Below are 11367 nucleotides of genomic sequence, written 5' to 3' on the forward strand. Positions count from 1 at the left end.
ATTCTCCCTCAGCCAAAGCGAATCACAAGGCCGAGGTCAGATCCACAGGAGAGGCTTATCCATGATTCATTGGACCATTACTCGAACGATGAACTGCAGTTCTCCCTGGGTCACAAATGGCTCACATCCCTCTCACATGCTAAACACACTCACTGTTTCCAGATCGCTTGTAATCTCATCCAATCATGGCCCCAGATTCAAAGTGTAGGGTCTCATGATCTGTACCAGGCCCAGGCGTGGCCCTGGTGCTCAGGTGCAGTTCCTCAGATGGCTCCGCTTGATCTAAAAGACAAAGCCTGGGTGATAGAGCAAAAGCCTGTCAGAAAAAAAAGACTACCGGCCGGACGCGGTGGTTCGTGCATGTAATCCCAGCGCTTCAGGAGGCCGAGGCAGGCGGATCACAAGGTCAGGAGATCGAGACCATCCTGGCCAACATGGTAAAACTCCGTCTCTACTAAAAATACAAAAATTAGCTGGGTGTGGTGGCGCGTGCCTGTAATCCCAGCTGCTTGCAAGGCTGAGGCAGGAGAATCGCTTGAACCCGGGGATCCGAGATTACAGTCAGCTAAGATGGCACCACTGCACTCCAGCCTGATGACAGACAGAGTGACAGAGAGAGTGCATCTCAAAAAAAAAAAAAAAAAAAAAAGAGAAAGTATCCCCTCCCTCATGCACTCAGCACACAATGGTGAGACAGGCATGGGAAAACCTCAGTAAATACTCAATATTCACAACAGGGAGGAATGGGGGATGCATAGGAATTCTGCAAATCTGAAATGAACAGGACTCATTGTCAAGGCCTTCCGCCTTGGAGCTGAGGACTGCTCTTGAGTGACCGCCCTGTTAGCTCCTGGGAAATGATTTCTTAGTCCATTGTTGTCTTTGGCCCTTAGCTTTGCCCTCTGGGCTTTTGGCTCCATCTGCTGAGATGTACTTCCTTTTCTATAAGAATTGGCTTGTGTCAGTAGCAGCTTTCTCAACCTGTTTTCTTTTGCCCTTAGAAAATTTGGGACCCAGATGTCTTTTTTCATTTTGGACTGTCTCTGTCCCACAACTCCCTTAACACTTTGTCAGCTTTTTATGTATCAGAAAATAGTCCACTCGGCCAGACATGGTGGCTCACGCCTGTAATCCCAACACTTTGGGAGACCGCGGCGACTGGATCACTTCAGTTCAGGAGTTCGAGATCAGCCTGGCCAACATGGTGAAACCCCATCTCTACTAAAAAAAAATACGAAAGTAGCCGGGTGTGGTGGTGGGTGCCTGTAATCACAGCTGCTCGGGAGGCAAGGCAGGAGAATTGTTTGAACCTGGGAGGCAGAAGTTGCAGTGAGCCAAGATAGCACTACCACACTCCAGCCTGGGCGATGGAGTGAGACTCTGTCTCAGTAAATAAATAAATAAATAAATAAATAAAATAGAAAAGAAAGAAAATAGTCCACTCAATTAGACAAAAGCCATAGCCACAATTATTTTAGAGCTGGTCCTCCCTCTACTTTGGGCAGCATGTCAGAGAGCTGTGGGACAATGACTTTAAGATTCTTAGAAACACCTTTTTCTAGCTGATGGGGTTATTTGGCACCATCTTAAATCTCTTTGAGGTCTTAAAGAGTCTTACAGTCTCAAACTTAATTTGATCTTTACCCTAAAGCTATGTCTTTGCAACTGTTTTGTGTATTAGAGAGACTAGAAATCTGACATTTTATTTTACAACCCAGCACATCCCAGCCCCTCTGTGTGTTTCTTTTAAATTCTGTTTGCAAACTGAATAGTTCCTCCCTTTGGAAGCTTATGGTTAAAGCTTCTAAAAAAAAAAAAAGACAATTTACACTTTTACCATTCTACCTGGAAATTTCTTTAGCTGGATTAACAAGTTCATTAGGTATGTTTGCTTATTTATTTATTTATTTTTTTGAGACAGAGTCTCTCTCTATCGCCCAGGCTGGAGTGCAGTGGCACAATCTCACTTCACTGCAACCTCCACTTCCCAGGTTCAAGCAATTCCCCTGCCTCCTGAGCAGCTGAGATTATGACATGCACCACCTCGCCCAGCTAATTTTTGTATTTTTAGTAGAGATGGGGTTTCACAGGCTGGTCTCGAACTCCTGACCTCAAGTGATCCGCTCACCTCAGCCTCCCCAAGTGCTGGGATTACAGGCTTGAGCCACGGTGCCAGGCCCATTAGGTATGTTTCCGATCGGTGACTACAGATGACAGTTTTGCAGCACTACTTCCGCTACTCCAATTCTCCCCTCCACTCATTGTTTCAGTGCTGCGACACACAACGCTGAGACGCACAAGCCACTGTCTCTCCAGCCTCCGGCAGCCGTTGCCTCCTGGACCCCTGGACTGCACCAACAACCTCCTTGCCACCCTTCTAGCCTCCGTTTGCCATGTAGTCCAAAGCCAAATCTGCATGCTTTGTTTTATTACAGCACTCTCTTCTCCTGGGTACCAATTGCTGTCTGTAATCTATTGCTGCATAACAAATCACCCCAAAACTTTTAGTCTTAAAATAATATCAATGTATTGTTTCTCTCAATTCCATAGGTCAGCTGGAAGCTCCTCTGCTGGCATCACCAGGGCCCAGAGAAGTGGCTGCAATTAACGATAAGGTCAGCTGGCCTGGAACACCCAAGATGGTCTCATTCCCATGCCTGACAGTAGGTGCTGCCTAGCAGCAGGAGTGCCTCAGTTTCCCTCCACAAGGCCTTTCATATTCCATTAAGCTAGACTGGCCTCCTTACAAGGCAGTCCCAGGGCAATGTGCCAAGAGAGCAAGGCTTAATGGGTAAATATTTATCCCGTCTTTGCTTGTGTCGTGTGTGCATTGCTTTAAGTCACATGGCAGAGTCAGAGTCCCTGTGGGAGGGGAACACAGAAGAGCATGCATACCAAGAGGTGTGACTAATTGGGGACCATCACTGTGACAGTCTACCATACCAGGATGGGTCTTTTCTTCCTTGGGGCTCCCATAACTCTCTGAAGCTCTATTAAAAAGCACTTAACAGTCAGGCATGGGTGGCTCACACCTGTAATCCCGCACTCTGGGAGGTAGAGGCAGGAGGATTGCTTGAGCCCAGGAGTTCAAGCCTGGGCAAAACGGTGAGACCCTGTCTCTACAAAAAATATTTAACAATTATCCAGACATGGTGGTGCACACCTGTGGTCCCAGCTACGTGGGAGGCTGAGGTGACACAATTGCTTGAGCTCAGGAGGTCGAGGCTGCAGTGAGCTGTGTTCGCTCCACTGCACTCCAGCCTGGGTGAAGAGTGAGACCCTGTCTCAAAAAAAAAAAAAAAAAAAAAAACTTTACATAGTCTCTTGAAAATCATCAATTCCATGTAACTCACTTGCCATGTTTAAGCTGCTGCTGCTTTTTTTTTTTTTTTTTTTTTTTTTTTTTTGAGACAAGGTCTTGCTCTGTCACCCAGGCTGGAGTACAGTGGCACAATCATGGCTCATTGCAACCTCAAACTCCTGGCTCATGTGATCCTCCTGCCTCATCCTCCCAAGTGGCTGGGACTACAGGTGCATGCAACCACACCTGGCTAATTTATTTTTATATTTATTTTGTAGAGACAGGGTTTCATCATGTTGCCCATGCTGGTCTCAAACTCCTGGCCTCAAGTGATCTTCCCACCTGAGCCTCCCAAAGTGCTGGGATTGCAGGTGTGAGCCACCATGCCTGGCCTTTAAGCATCTTTAAGCAGAAATGTCCAGGTCTATTTTTTATCCTATCTTCTATTTCATAGCCTAGTATGGGGCAGATATTCATTCATTTTTTTTTTTTTTTTTTTTTTTGACAGAGTCTCGCTCTGTCACCAGACTGTGAGTGCAGTGGCGTGATCTCAGCTTACTGCAACCTCCGACTCCTTGGTTCAAGTGATTTTCCTGCCTCAGCCTCCCAAGTAGCTGGGATTACAGGCACGCGCTACCACACCCAGCTAATTTTTTTTTTTTTTTTGTATTTTTAGTGGAGATAGGGTTTCACCATGTTGGCCAGGCTGGTCTGGAACTCCTGACCTCGTGATCCACCCATCTCGGTGTCCCAAAGTGCTGGGATTACAGGTGTGAGCCACCACGCTCGGCATATTCATTCAATTATCAACTGCTAGCGAAAGAGTACTTGCAACACAGTGCAGGGCATTGGTGTTTGTGTAGGGTTTGCAAGGGTTTCCTTCTTGGTGTTTCTCACCAGATATTCAAAGTACTGCACAGGTTCTGAATCTCCTTGGCTCTATGACTGTCCTAGCTTTCTGAAAAGTCGTGAAAAGCTGGCCGGATGCGGTGGCTCACGCCTGTAATCCCAGCACTTTGGGAGGCCGAGGAGGGCGGATCACGAGGTCAGGAGATCAAGACCATCCTGGCTAACACGGTGAAACCCCATCTCTACTAAAGATAAAAAAAATTAGCCGGGTGAGGTGGCAGGCGCCTGTACACCCAGCTACTCAGGAGGCTGAGGCAAAAGAATGGCGTGAACCCCAGGGGGAGGAGCCTGCAGTGAGCGGAGATCGCGCCACTGCACTCCAGCCTGGGCGACAGCGAGACTCCGTCTCAAAAAAAAAAAAAAAAAAAAAAAGTCGTGAAAGGCTGTTGGCTGGCAGAAATATGGTTTCAGCTATGTTAGTCTACAAGCAGAAAAAGGCTGGTTCATCATAATCACAACTAACACCTGCACTGCAGCCAGGTGCAGACCCTGTAAGGCCCAATCAGAAAGCCCACACCTGCCTCTCATCACTCACAGCCACAGCTCTTCGACTTATTTATGTCTTCTGACCATGATTCCTGGGTTTTGAAGAACTTGAAATTGTCCAGGCATGGTGGCTTATGCCTGTAATCCCAGGACTTTGGGAGGCCAAGCTGGGAGGATGACCTGAGGTCCAGAGTTCGAGACCAGCCTGACCAACATGGTGAAACCCCATCTCTACTAAAAATACAAAATTAGCCAGGTGTGGTGGCACATGCCTGTAATCCCAGCTACTTGAGGGGGCTGAGGCAGGAGAATCACTTGAACAGGGAGGCGGAGGTTGGAGTGAGCCAAGATGACACCATTGCACTCCAGCCTGGGCAACAAGAGCAAAACTCCATCTCAAAAAAAGAAAAAAAAAGAGAACTTGAAATCTAGGTCAGGAAACAGAACGGGCATATGTGAAACAACACCAAACTGCTTATGAAGCAACATGACAACAAATGCAAACATCAGTACATCTCAGCTATGTCTACACACAAACAGGATAAAACATAGATGTGATCAGAATAGAGTGAAGTTAACACTAAGAAAGCTGTCTTCTCTGAGAAGTGATGTTTGAGTTGGGTCTTAAGATGGGTTACGGACAGATATTGAAGGAGACCATAGATGCTCTAGGTGGAAATGGTGTCTATGGAAGTATGAAGCCAAGTGGGTGCGGCAGGAGATCAACACTTGATGTGTGGAAGAGGGCAAAGCACATCCTAGAGGTAAACAACAAGAAGGGATGAAGCGGGTGGGGCCATAGGCAAGGCGACAGAGGAAACAGAATGCCTGGAAAAGTCTTGGTGGACTAAATCGAACTGCACCCAGCGGGTATCTGGGGACCTGAAATGGCCTTTCTACATGAAGTTGCTTTCTTTCTTTTTTTTTTAAAAAAAAGAGACTGGGCCTCTCTCTGTCACCCTGGCCAGAGTGCAGGGATATGATCATAGCTCACTGCAGCCTCGAGCTCCTAGCTTCAGGCAATCCTCCTGCCTCAGCCTCCTGAGTAGCTGGGACTATAGGTGCATGCCACCACATCTGGCTAATTTTTGTATTTTTTGTAGTGATGGAGTCTCACTATGTTGTCCAGGCTGGTTTCAAACTCCTGGCTCAAAGGATCCTCCCCCAGTTGGCCTCCCAAAGTGTTGGGATTCCAGGTGTGAGCCACCGTGCCTGGCCTGAAGTTTCTTTCTGGAGAGTTCCTCACATTACAGCAAAGTAATTCTGCTTTCTAAGCAGCTGAAGAGCTAGTGTTGTATAAGGGAGCCATATTCCCCAAAAGAAACCCAGAATGGATGTGGTGTCAGAAAGTTGGCCCAAAGCTACAGGACATGGGTCTCCCTGTGTGCCGACTGGGAATCCGGACAGGAACTGGTGGCACTTTTCCTTTTTGCAGTCTGGGCTTTTTGATCCTACATCTTTGCAAAAGACAGGAACATTTCAATGGGAGAGAAAGGAGGAGGTTTTCTAGACAAACAATGTCTCTGATGCATATTGGAAGACCTTTCCTATGACATGCAATGAAGCCACAGAGGCCCCTGAGTAGACCTAGGGAAGCACTCCTTTCCCCAGGAGCTGTCCTTGTGGAGTTTGCCTTAAAAAGGTAATGATTTGGGCGCGGTGGCTCACGTCTGTAATCCCAGCACTTTGGGAGGCCGAGGTGGGTGGATCACCTGAGGCCAGGAGTTTGAGACCAGCTGGGCCAACATGGTGAAACCTGATCTTTACTAAAAATACAAAAATTAGCTGAGCATGGTGGTGCCCGCCTGTAATCCCAGCTGCTCGGGAGGCTGAGGCAGGAGAATCGCTTGAACCCAGGAGGCGGAGGTTGCAGTGAGTAAAGATTGCGCCACTGCACTCCAGCTTGGGTGACAGAGCGAGACTCTGTCTTAAAAATAAATAAATAAAAAATAAACCAGCTGAGCCTCCCCTCCCTCCCCCACCACCATGCAGGGGCAGCCTGGACGTATTTCAGACCTTGTGCGCTGAGCCGGCGAAATGGTCTTTGCTTCTATCCCAGCTTGTCTCCAGTGCCCTTTGCCCTCTTCCTACAGCCAGAACCCCTTCAAATAATTAACTTTATCAAATGGAGATGCTCAGTGCTTCTCTACTCTGGCTGCACATTATACCACTTGGGGTCACTTAAAAAAATTCAGGCCAGGCACAGTGGCTCATGCCTGTGATCCTAGTGCTTTGGGAGGCTGAGGCCAGAGGATTTCTTGAGCCTAAGAGTTTGAGGTTGCAATGAGCTATGGTTGTGCCACTGCACTCCAAAGCCTGGGCGACAGAGCAAGACTGTGTCTCTTAAAAAAAAAAAAAAAAAAATTTAGCTCGTCTAGATGAACTGTGGGGCCCAGATGTATTTTCTCAAAAGCACACCAGGTGCTAGGTATGTGAGAACACCTTGAATGACCCTTGAGCCAGTTTAGAAAGTTTTGTCAACATAGAATTTGTTGACATTTTCAGGTGTCTGACAACACTACATAAATAAATAGCCTTGGTAAACTGACAAAACCTGTAATACACTCTTCCTTGGATACTCTGGCCTCTGGATTGCCTTCTTGGAGTAATTCTTGGGGATATTTTGGGGTGCCATCTAGCCTCTGGCCTCATGAGCTTTGCACGGTGTGGCAGAATGATAGCTACTCACACCTGTGATCCTAGCACCCAGAAAATACTACAATAGAAGTCTTGCTAGCTATCCATTCCAGTCCAAACTTCAGCTTGACACCTAAGGACGGTTTTATTGAAGAACACAACTGCTGTTCACAAGATAAATCTTAGAAAGTTTTGTCTTGAAAGGTTTTCCATGCAATTTGTCACAGGCTCTCATAATCCACAGGATAATACAGAGAGTAAAGACCAACACCACCGTCCAGCACTGCCTCTCTTCCCAGCCCTCCGAATCCCACCCAGAGGCCCACGAGCTGGTCTTCTGTGCCATCTTCATTCCACGTTTGGACAAGACGGAGGACTCATGCATCAGCCTCTGGGGGTAAGGATATCCACGTTGTTATCTGCCATGCAAAATAGCAGTTCCTATTCATTTCTTCCAAATCTGCCTCTGTCAACCACTGATGGTGTGCTACCCTGTACTGCTGGTACTGTGAGATTCGGCTCCATTGTCTGTGTTCTGACTGTGCACACCTTTGGCGTGTTACGGCCAAGCTCTCACCTTCCGCTGAAGGATGGAGTTTGGTTTTTGTTTGCCTCCTGTGAAGTACCCGCTTTCTGCTAATCATTTTAATTACTCTCTCCTGGAGCCCTTCCAGTCCTGTCACACCATCTGTAAATGGCAGAGAACAGAACGACACACATTATGGTGTCAATTTATAATAATTTGATACCAAGATGCGATGATGATGTTTTGTTTTTAGTATTGCTATCTGCATGTTCTTGATTTTTTTGGCGGAATGGGGGTGGGGTTGGGAGGAGGAGGCTGGAAGCCAGGGCAGGCTGGATGGTGGATTTACAACTTTAAGGAATGGTTTTCAGTTCATTAAATTGTTTTCCTTCGGCTGTTATTACCTTCCTCTTGCCCACACTGACACTCGGCGGGCAGGTGTCTGCCCTCCCACACAGCTCGGTCACATCCCATGCAGCCTCCTTTCTGCCACTCTCAGCTCACTACCTGGCACATGACCTTGGAGATTCCACTGCGCACCTCTTCCCCCAGATCATTTATCACTATGGTAATTAAGACTTAGATGTTCAGACTGTGGAATGAAAATAGAACAGGTTCTAGCACAGATTTTTAAAAATATTTTTCTTCCTGCCTCCAAAAAAGTACATGTTCATTTAAGACAATTTTGAAAATACAAACAAATGCAAAGAAAATTAAAATAATTCTTAATCCTATTACCTAGAGATAACTTCTTCTAATATTTTGGTTTATATTCACCCAGTCTTATTCAAGGAACACAACAAACACACACTCTTTCCCTTTATCTTTGAAAAATATGATATTTGATACATACAAAGAATATATGTAACATTACACCCCCTGCCCCAAGAATCAAAACATTATAAATCATGGCAATATTTGTCATTTACCTATGTGCACCCCTTGGTCTACCACTTCCTCTCATGGAGTGGGAGTATCATTCTCTTGCCTTATTAAAGGAATTTTAAAAATTGTTTGTGTTTATTTGATTTTAAGCCTTGTAAAAATGGTAACATGCGATGAGTCATATGTTTCTTGCTTTCTTCACTAAGAAAACTGTTGGTTCAATTTATCCATGTTGTGTTATGCAAATGCTCTTTTATTTTTGCTGCTGTTTAATATTTCCACTGTGGAGATATACACATTTATGCATTCTTTCTTCTCTTGCTGGCCATTTGGATTGTTTTTATAAGTACTAAGAACAGGCTGGGCGTGGTGGCTCACGCCTGTAATCCCAGCACTTCGGGAGGCCAAGGTGGGCAGATTGCCTGAGCTCAGGAGTTCAAGACCAGCCTGGGCAACATGGCAAAACCCTGTCTCTATGAAAAATACAAAAATTAGTCAGGCATGGTGGTGCACACTTGTGATCCCAGCTACCCTGGATGCTGAGGCATAAGAATTGCTTGAACCTGGGAGGCGGAGGTTGCACTGAGCCCAAACTGCGCCACTTCACTCCAGCCTGGGTGACAGAGCAAGACTCTGTCTCCAAAAAATAAAAATAAATAGATAAGTACCAAGAACAGTGCAGTGATTGTGTATTCCTCTTGGTGCATGCATGAAGAGTGTCTTTGGGGTTGAATAGCTGGATATAAGGTATATAGAATTTCAACTTTGTTAAGCATTGCCAAAATGGTTGTACTGATTTATACTCTCAGCATTACTGTACAAGAGTTTCCAATTGATTAGGCTTTTTTCCAGCATTTGGAATTGTGAAACTTTAAATCTTGCCATTCTAGTAGGTGTACAACTTTGTAGTATTAATTTGCATTTTCCTGAATACTAATGAATTGAGGATCTTTTTCTATGTTTATTGGCCATGTGTTTTCTCTTCCATAAAATATCTATTTATATGCTTGCCCCTCTTTCTATTGTGTTGTCTCACACTTTTTTTTTTTTTTTAAAGACAGGGTCTCACTCTGTCACCCAGGCTGGAGTGCAATGGTGCGATCTTGGCTCACAGCAACCTCCACCTCCGGGGTTCAAGCGATTCTCCTGCCTCAGACTCCTGAGTAGCTGGGACTACAGGCCATGTGCCACCATGCCCGGCTAATTTTTTTTTTTTTTTTTTTTTTGTATTTTTAGTAGAGACAGGGTTTTACCATGTTGCCAGGCTGCTCTGGAACTCCTGACCTCAGGTGATCCACCCGCCTCGGCCTCCCAAAATGCTGGGATTACAGATGTTAGCCACTTCTCCCGGCCCTCACATATATTTTTAAATGAAATTTGAGTCGTACTACATATACCATTTTACATCATCTAAAACATTCTTTTACAGTGTTATTTTAATGATTTGGGACTCTCCTATCTCATAATTTAATCAGAGCCCTGTAAGTATTTTTTTAATTTTGGTTTTTAGAAATAACTCTTGTAAGATATTATATTGCGTAAATTTAATTACACATCACTGAATGTTTTAATACAATAAGTTCTAAGAATTGAGATTTCTGAGCCTGGGCAACATGGTGAAACCCTGTCTCTACAAGAAAATGCAAAAATTAGCTGGGCAGAGTGGCATGTACCTGTAGTCTCAGCTACTCGGGAGGCTGAGGTGGGAGGACTATCGGAGCCTGGGGAGGTCCAGGCTGCAGTGAGATATGATTGCACCACTGCACTCCAGCCTTGAAGACAGAGCAAGATCCTGTCTCAAAACAAAACAAAACAAAACCAAAAAACCCAATAATATATCTTGGAAATGACTACATATCAGTCAGTAAAGATCTTCTACATTCCTTTTGATGGCTTCCTAGTATCCCATTGTATTTAAGTACCATAGTGTATTCAACTAATCTTTTATGTTTGGGTATTTAAGTAGTTTCCTATGCAAATACAAATATTTTTCCAAATTATGGTACAATGAAGAAACTTACATATGTAAGGATGCCTATGTATTTCGGAGGTATCTTTAGCATAAATTCCTAGAAGTGGGAGTGCCAAGTTGAAATGTAAATGTACAAATCGTTTCATTAAATCTTACCAAATGCTTCTCCATAAGGGCTATACTATTTTTCATTTCTTACAGCAATGTGTTTTTCCATAATCTCACTGACAGAGTACAAATATTCAATTGCTCCAACACCATTTTTTGTTTTCTTTGAGGAGTCTCGCTCTGTTTCCCAGGCTGGAGTACAATGGCGGTGATCTCGGCTTACTGCAACCTCCGCCTCCTGGGTTCAAGCGATTCTCCTGCTTCAGCCTCCCGAGTAGCTGGGATTATGGGCGCCCACCACCATGCCTAGCTAATTTTTGTATTTTTTAGTAGAGACAGGGTTTCACCATGTTGGCCAGGCTGGTCTTGAACTCCCTAATCTGAAGTGATCCGCCTGCCTTGGCGGCGGCATGAGCCACTGCACCCAGACTCCCAACGTCATTTATTAAAAAGCCCATCTTTGCCTCAGCCATTTGACTGTTTATTGTCTACTGGATTTTCATAAGCAGTAAGTTAATTTCTGAACTTTCTATTTGATTTCAT

The sequence above is a fragment of the Pongo pygmaeus genome, chromosome 12 (assembly GCF_028885625.2).
Source record: "Pongo pygmaeus isolate AG05252 chromosome 12, NHGRI_mPonPyg2-v2.0_pri, whole genome shotgun sequence".
NCBI classification, from domain to species: Eukaryota; Metazoa; Chordata; class Mammalia; order Primates; family Hominidae; genus Pongo; species Pongo pygmaeus.